Genomic DNA, 17,641 nt, shown 5'->3' on the forward strand with positions numbered 1-17,641 from the left:
AAAAGTTTTCTTTGGGGGCTTCAGCTTTTAAACCTTTCCTGATCAAAGCGGAGTTTGACTCCCAATAACCTCATTTGACAGTTACTGTTATTGAAGAACTGGAGATGCAGAAAATATTGTATTCTCTGTGTTTCTCCCTCTCATTCAAACAAGACAATACATATTGCAGAACCCTGGAAATAATGCGCGATAGACTCCCAGCGAGGAATGAAAGAGGGCGATTCAGCAGCGTCTGAAGATATAATAGAGTTTTATTCCTCTCTGGTTCAATAAATCTTCACTTACAATGGGTTTGACCTTTCTTAGTGAACTGGATGCGAAGCTTCAAAGGGGATCGTCCGCAGCTCGGCTCCTCGGCAAAGAGATCCCTTTGCATGTATAATTCTCAATTACATTTTTTAGGAATCACAAAATTCTACCCGTTCCCCATTGACGTGGAGTCCTGCAGTAAATGAAATATTCACTGTTACTGTAAAGATTCAATGCATGTATGAGATGAGAAAAAAAAATGTTTTCTCATGCTTATCTATGTGGCCTAGTATTACAAAGTGAAAAAAATATAATGCAATAATGGAGATGAGTGAATTGATTCGAAAACATTTACTTTTGGTAAAAAAACATTCTGGGGATTGCAGTTGTGCAAATCCAGCAAAATATAATATATGATAAGATTATATCTGCAGCCACCAACAGGAAGAGCGCCCTGTATACAGAAATACATGATAATATTCTGTCTCCAGGCACCACTAGGGGGAGCTCCCTGTATACAGAGATACATGATATGATCCTGTCTGCAGCCACCACTAGGGGGAGCTCCCTGTATACAGAGATACATGATAGGATTCTGTCTGCAGCTACCACTAGGGAGAGCTCCCTGTATACAGAGATACATGATAAGATTCTGTCTGCAGTCACCACTAGGGGGAGCTCCCTGTATACACAGATACATGATAAGATCCTGTCTGCAGCCACCACTAGGGGGAGCTCCCTGTATACAGAGATACATAATAAGATTCTGTCTGCAGCCACCACTAGGGGGAGCTCCCTGTATACAGAGATACATAATAAGGTCCTGTGTGCAGGCACTTTTTAGGGGGAGCTCCCTGTATACAGAGATACATGATAAGATTCTGTCTCCAGCCACCACTAGGGGGAGCTCTCTGTATGCAGAGATACATGATAAGATCCTGTCTGCAGGCACCACTAGGCGGCGCTCCCTGTATATAGAGATACATGATAAGATTCTGTCTCCAGCCAGCAGTGCAGTAGAGCTAAGCGCATCAGCAATGTAACAGAGCTTGCAGCAGAGCTAAGCATGTCAACAATGTTACAGAGCTTGCAGCAGAGCTAAGTATGTCAGCAATGCTACAGAGCTCAGCAGTGCAGCAGAGCTAAGTATGTCAGCAATGCTACAGAGCTCAGCAGTGCAGCAGAGCTAAGTATGTCAGCAATGTTACAGAGCTCAGCAGTGCAGCAGAGCTGAGTGTGTCAGCAATGTTACAGAGCTCAGCTGTGCAGCAGAGATAAGCGCATCAGCAATGTTACAGAGCTTGCAGCAGAGCTAAGCATGTCAGCAATGTTACAGAGCTTGCAGCAGAGCTAAGTGTGTCAGCAATGCTAAAGAGCTCAGCAGTGGAGCAGAGCTGAGTGCGTCAGCAATGTTACAGAGCTCAGCAGTGCAGCAGAGCTGAGTATGTCAGCAATGTTACAGAGCTTAGCAGTGCAGCAGAGCTAAGCGTGTCAGCAATGTTACAGAGCTCAGCAGTGCAGCAGAGCTAAGCATGTCAGCAATGTTATAGAGCTCAGCAGCGCAGCAGAGCTAAGCGTGTCAGCAATGTTATAGAGTTCAGCAGTGAAGCAGAGCTAAGCACGTCAGCAGTGTTACAGAGCTCAGCAGTGCAGCAGAGCTAAGAACATCAGCAATGCTACAGAGCTCAGAAGTGCAGCAGAGCTGAGTATGTCAGCAATGTTACAGAGCTCAGCAGTGCAGCAGAGCTAAGAACGTCAGCAATGTTACAGAGCTCAGCAGTGCAGCAGAGCTGAGTATGTCAGCAATGTTACAGAGCTCAGCAGTGCAGCAGAGCTGAGCGTGTCAGCAATGTTACAGAGCTCAGAAGTGCAGCAGAGCTAAGCGTGTCAGCAATGTTACTGAGCTCAGAAGTGCAGCAGAGCTAAGTGTGTCAGCAATGTTACAGAGCTCAGCAGTGCAGCAGAGCTGAGCGTGTCAGCAATGTTACAGAGCTCAGCAGTGCAGCAGAGCTAAGCGTGTCAGCAATGTTACAGAGCTCAATAGTGCAGCAGAGCTAAGCGTGTTAGCAATGTTACAGAGCTCAGCAGTGCAGCAGAGCTAAGCATGTCAGCAATGTTACAGAGCTCAGCAGTGCAGCAGAGCTAAGCGTGTCAGCAATGTTACAGAGCTCAATAGTGCAGCAGAGCTAAGCGTGTTAGCAATGTTACAGAGCTCAGCAGTGCAGCAGAGCTAAGCATGTCAGCAATGTTACAGAGCTCAGCAGTGCAGCAGAGCTGAGTGCGTCAGGAGACTGTGCAGTGATGTCGGAGAGCCCAGAGGGAATCCTCACAATGGGAACAGGGAGTTGGTTTTCTTTCAATACTTGTTATACCGGCCCCCGTGTTCCCCATTATTCCCTCCTGGCTCCTCACTGACTCACGTCCCGGCTGTAGGTCACATGCATGCCTCTACTCTCAGACTGATTGGAAATCTCCGGTGTGGAGATGGACAATTACCGACCATATATTTTAGGCGCACAAAGCCTGTGAGTCTCTCGACTTCATGAAAGGAGCACCATTTGGAAAATGCAGGTCTGTTAATCTTCCATCCTGACCCACATATGTCTCCCAGCTCATGAGAAAACCCCGGGAGGTCTTAGAATCTCTGGATGGAGCGCTCACCAATCATCTCCGCCATTGTGACACATAAGCCGTGTTTCGTGCCGCCGGTCGTTTTCATAGACCTCAGGGCGACGGGTGAGAAAACATCCGAGCGGATTCCAGGAATGAGATACAGAGTTTAAGAAAAGCGCCGGCTAATTGTGAGCAATTACAACCGTCATTGATCGCCTCGCGCCAACATCGAGAATCAGTCGCAGGATCTCCAAGTGATTACACAAAAGGTAACAACTGTTATAGAGGAGGAAAGAGGAGAACTAATCACAGGAGCCGCTGCTATCAGGGGCCGACACTGGCGGAGAAGGGCCCCGGTGCAGGACTGTGTCTGGGCCACTCCATCCATTATTAGTCCTCACCAGCGAAAACAAGAACATTCACAGGCGTATTCACATTAGGTACAAAATAATACAATATGCACATTGATACATTACCTGCACAATAACCTGTACATACATAGGACAAAGGCGCACAGTCATGTCTGAACACATACACGCTGCACAGGCACATACACATACACACCGCACAGGCACATACACACCGCACAGGCACATACACGCTGCACAGACACATACACACCGCACAGGCACATACACACCGCACAGGCACATACACACCGCACAGGCACATGCACACCGCACAGGCAAATGCACACCGCACAGGCACATACACGCTGCACAGGCACATACACACTGCACAGGCACATACACATACACACCGCACAGGCACATGCACACCGCACAGGCACATACACGCTGCACAGACACATACACACCGCACAGGCACATACACACCACACAGACACATACACACTGCACAGACACATGCACACCGCACAGGCACATACACACCGCACAGGCACATACACGCTGCACAGGCACATACACACTGCACAGGCACATACACATACACACCGCACAGGCACATGCACACCGCACAGGCACATACACGCTGCACAGACACATACACATACACACCGCACAGGCACATACACACCGCACAGGCACATACACGCTGCACAGACACATACACACCGCACAGGCACATACACACCGCACAGGCACATACACGCTGCACAGGCACATACACACTGCACAGGCACATACACATACACACCGCACAGGCACATACACACCGCACAGGCACATACACGCTGCACAGACACATACACACCGCACAGGCACATACACGCTGCACAGGCACATACACACCGCACAGGCACATACACACCGCACAGGCACATACACGCTGCACAGACACATACACACCGCACAGGCACATACACGCTGCACAGGCACATACACACTGCACAGGCACATACACATACACACCGCACAGGCACATACACACCGCACAGGCACATACACGCTGCACAGACACATACACACCGCACAGGCACATACACGCTGCACAGGCACATACACACCGCACAGGCACATACACGCTGCACAGACACATACACACCGCACAGGCACATACACGCTGCACAGACACATACACACTGCACAGACACATGCACACCGCACAGGCACATACACACCGCACAGGCACATACACATACACACCGCACAGGCACATACACACCGCACAGGCACATACACACCGCACAGGCACATACACATACACACTGCACAGGCACATACACACTGCACAGGCACATACACATACACACCGCACAGGCACATACACACCGCACAGGCACATACACGCTGCACAGGCACATACACACCGCACAGGCACATACACACCGCACAGGCACATACACGCTGCACAGACACATACACACCGCACAGGCACATACACGCTGCACAGGCACATACACACTGCACAGGCACATACACATACACACCGCACAGGCACATACACACCGCACAGGCACATACACGCTGCACAGACACATACACACCGCACAGGCACATACACGCTGCACAGGCACATACACACTGCACAGGCACATACACATACACACCGCACAGGCACATACACGCTGCACAGACACATACACACCGCACAGGCACATACACACCGCACAGGCACATACACGCTGCACAGACACATACACACCGCACAGGCACATACACGCTGCACAGGCACATACACACTGCACAGGCACATACACATACACACCGCACAGGCACATACACGCCGCACAGGCACATACACGCTGCACAGGCACATACACGCTGCACAGGCACATACACGCTGCACAGGCACATACACGCTGCACAGGCACATACACACCGCACAGGCACATACACGCTGCACAGGCACATACACACTGCACAGGCACATACACATACACACCGCACAGGCACATACACACCGCACAGGCACATACACGCTGCACAGGCACATACACACCGCACAGGCACATACACGCTGCACAGGCACATACACGCTGCACAGGCACATACACACCGCACAGACACATACACACTGCACAGACACATGCACACCGCACAGGCACATGCACACTGCACAGACAGATACACACTGCACAGACAGATACACACTGCACAGGCACATACACAATGCAAAGGCACATACACACTGCACAGGCACATACACGCTGCACAGGCACATACACGCTGCACAGACACATACACACTGCACAGGCACATACACACTGCACAGACAGATACACACTGCACAGGCACATACACAATGCAAAGGCACATACACGCCGCACAGACACATACACACCGCACAGGCACATACTCATTGCACAGGCACATACACGCCGCACAGACACATACACACCGCACAGGCACATACACGCCGCACAGACACATACACACTGCACAGACACATACACACCGCACAGACACATACACACTGCACAGACACATACACGCCGCACAGGCACATACACGCCGCACAGGCACATACACGCCGCACAGGCACATACACAGTGCACAGACACATACACACTGCACAGGCACATACACGCCGCACAGGCACATACACACTGCACAGACACATACACACTGCACAGGCACATACACACCGCACAGACAGATACACACTGCAAAGACACATACACACCGCACAGACACATACACGCTGCACAGACACATACACACCACACAGGCACATACACACCGCACAGGCACATACACGCTGCACAGGCACATACACACTGCACAGGCACAACAAGACCTCATATACCACATAGGAAAGCCACCAACAAGACCACATATATCACATAGGAAAACCACCAACAAGGCTACGTATATCACATAGGAAATCCACCAACAAGCCCACGTATATCACATAGGAAAGCCACCAACAAGACCACATATATCACATAGGAGAGCCACCAACAAGACCTCATATACCACATAGGAAAGCCACCAACAAGACCACGTATATCACATAGGAAAGCCACCAACAAGATGACATATATCACATAGGAAAGCCACCAACAAGACCACGTATATCACATAGGAAAGCCACCAACAAGACCACGTATATCACATAGGAAAGCCACCAACAAGACCTCATATACCACATAGGAAAGCCACCAACAAGACATCATATACCACATAGGAAAGCCACCAACAAGATCTCATATACCACATAGGAAAGCCACCAACAAGACCACGTATATCACATAGGAAAGCCACCAACAAGGCTACGTATATCACATAGGAAATCCACCAACAAGCCCACGTATATCACATAGGAAAGCCACCAACAAGACCACATATATCACATAGGAGAGCCACCAACAAGACCTCATATACCACATAGGAAAGCCACCAACAAGACCACATATATTACATAGGAAAGCCACCAACAAGCCCACGTATATCACATAGGAAAGCCACCAACAAGACCATGCATATCACATAGGAAAGCCACCAACAAGACCACGTATATCACATAGGAAAGCCACCAACAAGACCACATATATCACATAGGAAAGCCACCAACAAGACCACATATACCACGTAGGAAAGCCACCAACAAGACCACATATATCACATAGGAAAGCCACCAACAAGACCACGTATATCACATAGGAAAGCCACCAACAAGATCACATATATCACATAGGAAAGCCACCAACAAGACCACGTATATCACATAGGAAAGCCACCAACAAGATCACATATATCATATAGGAAAGCCACCAACAAGATCTCATATACCACATAGGAAAGCCACCAACAAGACCACGTATATCACATAGGAAAACCACCAACAAGGCTACGTATATCACATAGGAAATCCACCAACAAGCCCACGTATATCACATAGGAAAGCCACCAACAAGACCACATATATCACATAGGAGAGCCACCAACAAGACCTCATATACCACATAGGAAAGCCACCAACAAGACCACGTATATCACATAGGAAAGCCACCAACAAGATGACATATATCACATAGGAAAGCCACCAACAAGACCACGTATATCACATAGGAAAGCCACCAACAAGACCACGTATATCACATAGGAAAGCCACCAACAAGACCTCATATACCACATAGGAAAGCCACCAACAAGACCTCATATACCACATAGGAAAGCCACCAACAAGACCACGTATATCACATAGGAAAGCCACCAACAAAGCCACGTATATCACATAGGAAATCCACCAACAAGCCCACGTATATCACATAGGAAAGCCACCAACAAGACCATGCATATCACATAGGAAAGCCACCAACAAGCCCACGTATATCACATAGGAAAGCCACCAACAAGACCACGTATATCACATAGGAAAGCCACCAACAAGACCACGTATATCATATAGGAAAGCCACCAACAAGACCACGTATATCATATAGGAAAGCCACCAACAAGCCTTGCTTGAGAAAGTCAGGTTTGTGCAGCCCTTCTGCACTCCAGGAACGGAAAGCCTGATGATTTCTATTCAATGCCCGGTTATTTCATTTTAAAACTCTCTATTCATAGACAGAAATTTCATTTTGGAGTTCTCTGTATATTTTCCTCTGAGATAATCATGTTTCTTGTTTACCATGAGCACAAAATCCGCCAGGTGCTGTTTACAAGTAGCTGATAATGTCACTGCAGCCGTATACCGGGGAGCAGATAATGGAGCTGGTTACACTCCTAGGGGGTCCTTTCAATAGCCAGAGCCGGAATTGGCTGAGGATGTAGAGGAAACTATACATGCGGCCACATAAAGGGATCAAACCGGCTTATCAGCCACTGACCCAATGGCAATGGGAATAGGGATGACAGGCGCGGGCCGGGGCCGCATACACTACACAGTCAAGTGCAATGTCAATTAGGGCAACACGTCATTGAAGGACTGGAGCATTTAAAGTGCTGCATAATACATGCGTACAGTATATCACAAAAGTGAGTACACCCCTTTCATTTTTTGTAAATATTTTATTAAACCTTTTCATGGGTCAACACTGTGATCTGCCCCTGTGATACAATGTACAGTGTCAGTGTGTAGCTTGTATAACAGCGAAAATAACTCATCACACAGCCATTCATAGCAACAAAAGTGAGTACACCCCTAAGTGAAAATGGCAAAATTGTGGCCAATTACCCATTTTCCCTTCCAAGTGTCATGTGATTCCTATACTACTGTACATTGTATCAAAGTGTCACATCCTGACTCCTGAGTGCTGTCCCAGGAAAAGATATAATAAAATATTTACACAAATGTGAGGGGTGTACTGATAAATAGATAGATAGATGGATGGATGGATACATTAGATAGATAGATAAAGAGATAAAGGGATAGATATGGGATAGATAGATAGAGGGATAGATAGATAATAGATAGATAGAGGGATAGATAGATAGATAGATAGATAGATAGACAGATAATTAGAGGGATAGATAGAGGGATAGATAGATAGACAGATAATTAGAGGGATAGATAGATAGAGGGATAGATATATAGATAGAGGGATAGATAGATAGATATATAGATAGAGGGATAGATAGAGGGATAGATATATAGATAGCTAGATAGATAGACAGATAATTAGAGGGATGGATTGTTGTTGATTTCCATGGTTTGATCGATAGATGGATAGATAGATAGATATATAGAGGGCTAGATAGATAAATAGAGTGATAGATAGATAAATAGAGGGATAGATAGATAGATAGATAGATAGATAGATGGATAGATAGATAAATAGAGGGATAGATAGATAGAGGGATGGATAGATAGATAGATAGATAGATAGATAGATAGATAGATAGATAGATAGATAGAGGCATAGATAGATAGATAGCTAGGTAGAGGGATAGATAGATAATTGGAGGGATGATTTCCATGGTCCTGAGGAAGGGGACTTGATCCCAGAAACGCGTTGACCTGTAAAATAAATTACTAATATTAATCAACACTTCTTGGCATTGGTGGTAGCGCGGCAATACATCCATTCTTTCTCCAGTGCCTTCCAGATTATTCACGTGGAGCTGCAGCAACCGCCATTAAATTATACCTTATATCGGAGTTGTGCCTGCCAGGCAAGTGGTTTCAATTTTACCTAACTCACCATTTATCTGGTAAAGCCCTATGTTCTATGCTAAAGCTCTCTTTTGTTTTCCTCCTGTACAATGACTGATAACACCTCTATAAATATTAGATAATACAGGATCCACAACTCAGAATATGTGATATCACAGCTCACCTCCTCCTCCTCCTGTACAATGACTGATAACACCTCTATAAATATTAGATAATACAAGATCCACAACTCAGAATATGTGATATCACCGCTCACCTCCTCCTCCTCCTGTACAATGACTGATAACACCTCTATAAATATTAGATAATACAAGATCCACAACTCAGAATATGTGATATCACAGCTCACCTCCTCCTCCTCCTGTACAATGACTGATAACACCTCTATAAATATTAGATAATACAAGATCCACAACTCAGAATATGTGATATCACAACTCACCCCCTCCTCCTGTACAATGACTGATACAGTAGATAATACAGGATCAACCATTTACAATAGCTGATATCACAGCTCACCTGCTCCCTTCACAATGGCTCATGCAGCGATCACTGAGTATACATGCTATGCTTTTAGGTAAAATCAAATTGTTGATGACAGCGTTCACTATCTTCGCCTCCGCCTGTCAGTCTGCTGCAGTGCCGGACCCATGGGTCTGCTAGGAAGAAAGTCTCCAAATGCTGTTAATAGAAGTTCAGTCAGGATGATCACCTCAATAAGGCCCTGCCCCCAGGAGAACGTAACTGCGGATTTTGCTGCGGAAAACCCGCAGATTTTCTAGATTTTCCAGATAAATCCGCGGGTTTACACAAGTACAGACACTCCCCATGTTATCCTATGGTATTTGGGGAGTGCTGTATCAATGCTGTGGTATTTGCGGCTGCGGAAAATGCTACGGATCTCCCGCTGTCGCATATAACTGCTTGTCCATTATTCATGCGGAATTATCTGCGGAATTCCCGCTCCTCCACTATGGAAATACAGGGCGGGAATTCCGCACAAAATCCGCACTGTTTCCGCAGATTTACCGCAACAACTGCGCAGATCTACCGCAGTCAATGGATAGCTGCGTATTCCGGGGAGCTGCTGCGTGAACCTGCGGAAATTCCTGCAGAAATGTCCACAGGTCCGATCTCCTGGGGGCACAGGGCCTAATTGTTAAGTTATTTTTTAAATCTGTAATCATAAAAAATAACTTTTTTTAATCTCTTTATTAATGACCTTGTGGATGGGATTGATAGTAAAGTGTCAGTCTTTGCTGATGACACCAAACTATGTAGGATATTAAAAACTGACCTGGATAGTACAATATTACAAAACGATCTGGATAAGATGTCAGAATGGGCAGATACTTGGCAAATGAGATTTAATGTTGATAAATGTAAAGTAATGCACCTAGGACGGAGCAATCCTATAACTGCGTATACATTAAATGGAAGTAAACTCGGGACTACAGAACAGGAGAAGGACTTGGGTATTCTCATTACAAATAAGCTGAGCAGCAGCACTCAATGTCAGGCAGCAGCTGCTAAAGCAAACAAGATTTTAGGGTGTATAAAAAGAGAGATTAGATCCCGGGATCCCAACGTATTGTTACCCCTCTATAAATCACTTGTAAGGCCACATCTGGAATATGGGATCCAGTTTTGGCTCCACATTTTAAAAAGGACATTCAGAAGTTAGAGTCACTTCAAAGATGGCAACTAGATTATTACAAGGAATGGAGGCCGCCCGTATGATGAGTAATGGAGGCCGCCCATGTGATGAGTAATGGAGGCCGCCCATATGATGAGTAATGGAGGCCGCACGTATGATGAGTAATGGAGGCCGCACGTATGATGAGTAATGGAGGCCGCCCGTATGATGAGTAATGGAGGCCGCACGTATGATGAGTAATGGAGGCCGCCCGTATGATGAGTAATGGAGACCGCCCGTATGATGAGTAATGGAGGCCGCACGTATGATGAGTAATGGAGGCCGCCCGTATGATGAGTAATGGAGGCCGCCCATATGATGAGTAATGGAGGCCGCCCGTATGATGAGTAATGGAGGCCGCCCATATGATGAGAGGTTGAAAAAGTTAGATATGTTTATCTTAAAAAAAAGAGTTCTCAGAGGAGATCTCATTTATATGTATAAATACATGTGTGGTCAATATAAAGGACTGGCACATGACTTATTTTTTCCAAAGACAATACTAAGGACCAGGGGGCACTCACTGCGAGTGGAAGAAAAGCGATTCCGACAGCTAAATAGGAAAGGGTTCTTTACAGTTAGAGCAGTCAGACTGTGGAATGCCGACCACAAGAGGAAGTAATGGCAGATACTATAACAGCTTTATATCAGGGCTGGATGATTTCTTCAGTACACAACATTGTTGGTTATAAGTGACTTAGGGACAAAATGTAGAACTGGTGGAAGAGGGGAACTAGATGGACCTAGGTGTTTTTCAACCTAAGTAACTATGTAACTATGAAATAATATTGATGGTTTTAATTATCAAAAATGGATTGCGCCCCTTACAGGGTCTTCATTTTGACTTCACAGTCTAGTCTTTAGACAATTGAAAGCAACGATCAGCTGTAGTATTAGATCTGTACCGCTGTTCCCTGGATGAGATAATATGTTTTCTGTTCACTGACAGCAAGCAGAGATTCTAAAAATATTGAGGAATTCAAACAGTATTTTAGAAAATTGGAAACATTTTAAACATATTTTTATTGCATAACATTCTATTTGCATTAAAACCAAATTATCTATATAAATAAATGCTAGGTGGATCTGACCTGACGAGGGATTTTCATTCTTAGCTTTTATTCATTTCTTCATTTCTTCCTATTTACACAGAGGGACCTGACAACATCTTTAAAACTCATTCATCATCAGATTTCACAATACAAACTGACTATATTATAAGGCTAAGTTCACATTTCCGTTGTTTTAAATCCGTCTGGTCCGTCATTGCGACTGAGCGACGGATCCGTTGTTTTTTAGATGTCAACTGACACAACGGATGTGTCACAGGAATCCTGTGAAAAAACGGACCGTCGCCTCCGTTACATCCGCTGTACGTCCGTTTTTTGACGGATCCGTCGTGATCCGTTTGTGTTTGGGACCACCCAGTAGGTGTGTCAAACATGCTGGGCATACTCAGTAGAGCATGACGGAATCCAGCGCTGGATTCCATCATAAGACGGATTACGACGGAATCCAGCACCATAAACAAACATTACAAGCTTGACGGATTCCGATGGATTCCTGCACGGTGCGTTAATTTTGACGACCCAAAAAACGTTACATTCTGTGTGGTTTCCGACGGTGGTCAGTCCAAAAACGACTGATGCGCTGCGCAGCGGATGCAACACAAAGTCATCAGTTGCAATCCGCCACTCATACAAGTCTATGGGACACAACAGAATCCGCCAAACAGATTCCGTTCTTTACCAGAGCCGCGGATTGTGACTAAGGCTAGGTTCACATTTCCGTTAATTTGTATCAGTCACAATCCGCGGCTCTGGTAAACAACGGAATCCATTTGGCGGATTCTGTTGTGTCCCATAGACTTGTATTAGTGGCGGATTGCGACTGATGACCTTGTGCTGCATCCGCTGCGTCGCTGTCAGTCGTTTTTGGACTGACCGCCGGGCGGAAACAACGCAGAATGTAACGTTTTTGAGCCGTCAAAATTAACGCACCGCGCAGGAATCCGTCGCAATCCATCACGCTTGTAATGTTTTCTATGGTGCTGGATTCCGTCATGCTCTACTGAGCATGCCCAGCATGTTTGGCACACCCACTAGGCTGTCCCAAACACAAACGGATCACGACGAATCCGTCAAAAAATGGACGCACAGTGGACGTAAGGCTAAGTTCACACTTCCGTTGTTTTCTATCAGTCACAATCCGTAGCCTTGAGGAATTACGGTATCCTGCAAAATATTTTGCAGGAATCCTGTTTTTCTGTTGCATCCGCTGCGTCGCGGTCAGTCATTTTTTAACTGACCGCCGGGCGGGAGCAACGCAGCATGTAACGTTTTTTGAGCAGCGCGATCCGTAGGATTTTGCTGCGCATGCGCTCTTTGGCTCCCCACCCCCGTAACCAGGATAAACATCGGGTAACCAAGCAATGCGCTTTGGTTAGTTACCCGATATTTACAGTGGTTACGGGTGCAGGGAGCCCGCGCTGAGCTGGTATCCAAGATAAATATCGGGTAACCAAGCAAAAAGTGCTTTGCTTATACCCGATATTTACCCTGGATACAGTGTGCAAGGAGGCCGACACTTCACCACTCGGCTCCGCCCCCTCCCGCACTCCGCATGTGTACACTCAGACACACTCACACTCACACACACTCACTTGTCCCCAGCCCTGCAGTCCCCGCGGCACTGACATCCTCAGCTCTACGGCCCTGCTCAGCTCCACCCCTTCGCGCTCCGCCCACTCGCGCTCCGCCCCCTCCCGCACTCCGCATGTACACACGCATGTAGACACACACACACTCACATACATACACACACACTCACATTACATACACACACACTCACATTACATACACACACACTCACCTGTCCCCAGCCATGCAGACCGCGGCACTGACGTCCTCAGCTCCGCCCCCCGAACTCCGCCCCCCACACACAACGGAGTCCGACAAAGAAATTCTTTTCTTTGTCACCGTTGTCATCCGTTGTACAACGCATCAGTTACATGCGTCAAGCAACGCATGTGACTGATGCAAAACAACGGAAATGTGAACTTAGCCTGACGGACGCGATGGATCAGTTATTTCACAGGATTCCTGTGCACGGAATCCTGTGAAATAAGGCTAAGTTCACACTTCCGTTGTTTTGCATCAGTCACAATCCATAGCCTTGAGGAATTACGGTATCCTGCAAAATATTTTGCAGGAATCCTGCTTTCCCCCATAGGCTTCTATTAGTGACGGATTGTGACTGATGATGCTGCGTTGCATCCGCTGCGTCGTGGTCAGTCATTTTTTAACTGACCGCCGGGCGGGAGCAACGCAGCATGTAACGTTTTTTGAGCAGCGCGATCCGTAGGATTTTGCTGCGCATGCGCTCTCTGGCTCCCTGCCCCCGTAACCAGGATAAACATCGGGTAACCAAGCAATGCGCTTTGGTTAGTTACCCGATATTTACAGTGGTTACGGGTCCACGGAGCCCGTATCCAAGATAAATATCGGGTAACCAAGCAAAAAGTGCTTTGCTTTTAGTTACCCGATATTTACCCTGGATACAGTGTGCAAGGAGGCCGACACTTCACCACTCGGCTCCGCCCCCTCCCGCACTCCGCATGTGTACACACGCATGTAGACACGCACACACACACACACACTCACACACACTCACACACTCACACTCACTCACTCACCTGTCCCCAGCCATGCAGACCGCGGCACTGACGTCCTCAGCTCTGCCCCCCGAACTCCGCCCCCCCGAGCTACGCCCCCCCCGAACTCCGCCCCCAGCATACAACGGAGTCCGACAAAGAAATTCTTTTCTTTGTCACCGTTGTCATCCGTTGAACAACGCATCAGTCACATGCGTCAAGCAACGCATGTGACTGATGCAAAACAACTGAAGTGTTAACTTAGCCTAACACATCCGTTGCGTCAGTTGACATCTAAAAAACAACGGATCCGTCGCTCAGTCGCATTGACGGACCTGACGGATTTAAAACAACGGAAATGTGAACCTAGCCTAACATAGATCCTAAACCTGATGGGGCTGGTGTACTTTCTGTGAAAATCTATATGAGAATGGCAGTATAACCCTGATAGCTGGAACTATGCGTATTGTCAAATCAAGAGGTAAAACTTTCAAAAAGCATTATACGGCCATTCTGTCGGAGATTTTCTCAGTAAGCACACCGGCCTCATCAGGTATAAGCGCTACATGATAATGTAGGCAGATTGCATTTTGAAATTTGAGGACAAAAAAAACTTTAAAAATTCTGTCAGGCTCCAAAAAATTCAGAACTATGAAGATATTAATAATTAAACGCTGGGAATGAAAATGTTACCACGTCACGGCGCTGTTTATCCCAATCATTGTTACATTGTTACAATCTGAGCAGGAAGAAATCTCCCGCTTTGTGTCAAATGTCTAATTTGTTTACAAAACGCGTCTCTCCGGAGGCCGCGGCTCTCGCTGATGTTACTTTCATGTATCTGATCTCGGTTTTTACTTTTTGACAGAGTTTTGACATTGTTTATTTTTGGTTCTGCATAATTAACAAGTGGAAAGTCGTCTCTGTCAAAGCTGCAGTTTTTTTCCCTCTATTGTACTTTTTTATAGAAACAGTTTATTGTTAACCCGGGAGAGCATTGTTATGGTAATGAGATGTGACATTTCCTCACATGTCGTTCTGTCTCGTGTCTGATCCTCCTATAACAGCCTCGGACAAGTTCCTGGAATGCTGTGAATTTCATACATTGCAAATCTGACAATTATTTTGTTATTGAAAGCCAAAAAGTCAGAGAAAGTTGGCACAAAAAACAAATAGGTGCAAAGCAGTAAAAAGAAAAGCCATTCTAATCCAGCGGTCACATTACATGTCAGCCATTCAAAATAATGACATATATTGCAGGCGGGGGACAAATCCTCCAGATATTCATGAAAGCAGCCTGGCCGACATCAGGGGCAGTGAGTAGGATATCTCATCCTTATCTGCAATTCTCATGGTCTATAGGCAAAACCGAAAAGAGTTATCTCCAATAATGATGAGCGAGCACTACCATGCTCGGGTGCTCAGTACTGGTAACTAGTGATGAGCGGGCACTACCATGCTCGGGTGCTCAGTACTCGTAACTAGTGATGAGCGGGCACTACCATGCTCGGGTGCTCAGTACTCGTAACTAGTGATGAGCGGGCACTACCATGCTTGGGTGCTCAGTACTCGTAACTAGTGATGAGCGGGCACTACCATGCTCGGGTGCTCTGTACTGGTAACTAGTGATGAGAGGGCACTACCATGCTCAGGTGCTCAGTACTCGTAACTAGTGATGAGCGGGCACTACCATGCTCAGGTGCTCAGTACTCGTATCTAGTGATGAGCGGGCACTACCATGCTCAGGTGCTCAGTACTCGTAACTGGTGATGAGCGGGCACTACCATGCTCGGGTGCTCAGTACTCGTAACTGGTGATGAGCGGGCACTACCATGCTCGGGTGCTCTGTACTCGTAACTAGTGATGAGCGGGCACTACCATGCTGGGGTGCTCAGTACTCGTAACTAGTGATGAGTGGGCACAACCATGCTCGGGTGCTCAGTACTCGTAACTAGTGATGAGCGGGCACTACCATGCTCAGGTGCTCAGTACTCGTAACTAGTGATGAGCGGGCACTACCATGCTCGGGTGCTCAGTACTCGTAACTAGTGATGAGTGGGCACAACCATGCTCGGGTGCTCAGTACTCGTAACTAGTGATGAGCGGGCACTACCATGCTGAGGTGCTCAGTACTCGTAACTAGTGATGAGCGGGCACTACCATGCTCGGGTGCTCAGTACTCGTAACTAGTGATAAGCGGGCACTACCATGCTCAGGTGCTCAGTACTCGTAACTAGTGATGAGCGGGCACTACCATGCTCGGGTGCTCAGTACTCGTAACTAGTGATGAGCGGCCAATACCATGCTCAGGTGATCAGTACTCGTAACTAGTGATGAGTGGGCACTACCATGCTCGGATGCTCAGTACTCGTAACTAGTGATGAGCGGGCACTACCATGCTCGGGTGCTCAGTACTTGTAACTAGTGATGAGTGGGCACTACCATGCTCGGGTGCTCAGTACTTGTAACTAGTGATGAGCGGGCACTACCATGCTCAGGTGCTTAGTACTCGTAACTAGTGATGAGCGGGCACTGCCATGCTCAGGTGCTTAGTACTCATAACTAGTGATGAGCGGGCACTGCCATGCTCGGGTGCTCAGTACTCGTAACTGGTGATGATTGGCACTACCAGAGAGGGTAACTATTATTTTGGGAATATCTCTTTAAGGCTTTTCCGGCAGATGTAGTATTTGATACACTTTTGTTACCAAAACCAGAAGTGGATCCACCAATAAGGAAATGTATCAGTCCTTTTTTTATACTTCCCTTTCCTGTTAGGACCGTTCCATCAGTAGCGTTAGCTTTGAAAACCGCATTCTGTGATATTTGAACAGAATAATTTGCTTTCTTTTTTTCTCACTTTCAATTGCTTATGAGGAAATAACATTTTACAATTTTTTTAGTCT

General features: G+C 46.6%; 1 long non-coding RNA gene across 1 annotated transcript in view; it reads right to left on the bottom strand.

Moving 5' to 3' along the window:
• Nucleotides 1-280: 280 nt before the first annotated feature.
• Nucleotides 281-17,641, bottom strand: part of LOC142248901 (uncharacterized) — a 34,744-nt gene continuing 17,383 nt past the window's right edge. The window contains exon 3 of the long non-coding RNA XR_012724956.1: nt 281-442. This is a non-coding gene — a long non-coding RNA (uncharacterized LOC142248901). The remainder of the gene's footprint in view (nt 443-17,641) is intronic.

This window comes from Anomaloglossus baeobatrachus, chromosome 8, assembly GCF_048569485.1.
Source record: "Anomaloglossus baeobatrachus isolate aAnoBae1 chromosome 8, aAnoBae1.hap1, whole genome shotgun sequence".
Classification (NCBI taxonomy): domain Eukaryota; kingdom Metazoa; phylum Chordata; class Amphibia; order Anura; family Aromobatidae; genus Anomaloglossus; species Anomaloglossus baeobatrachus.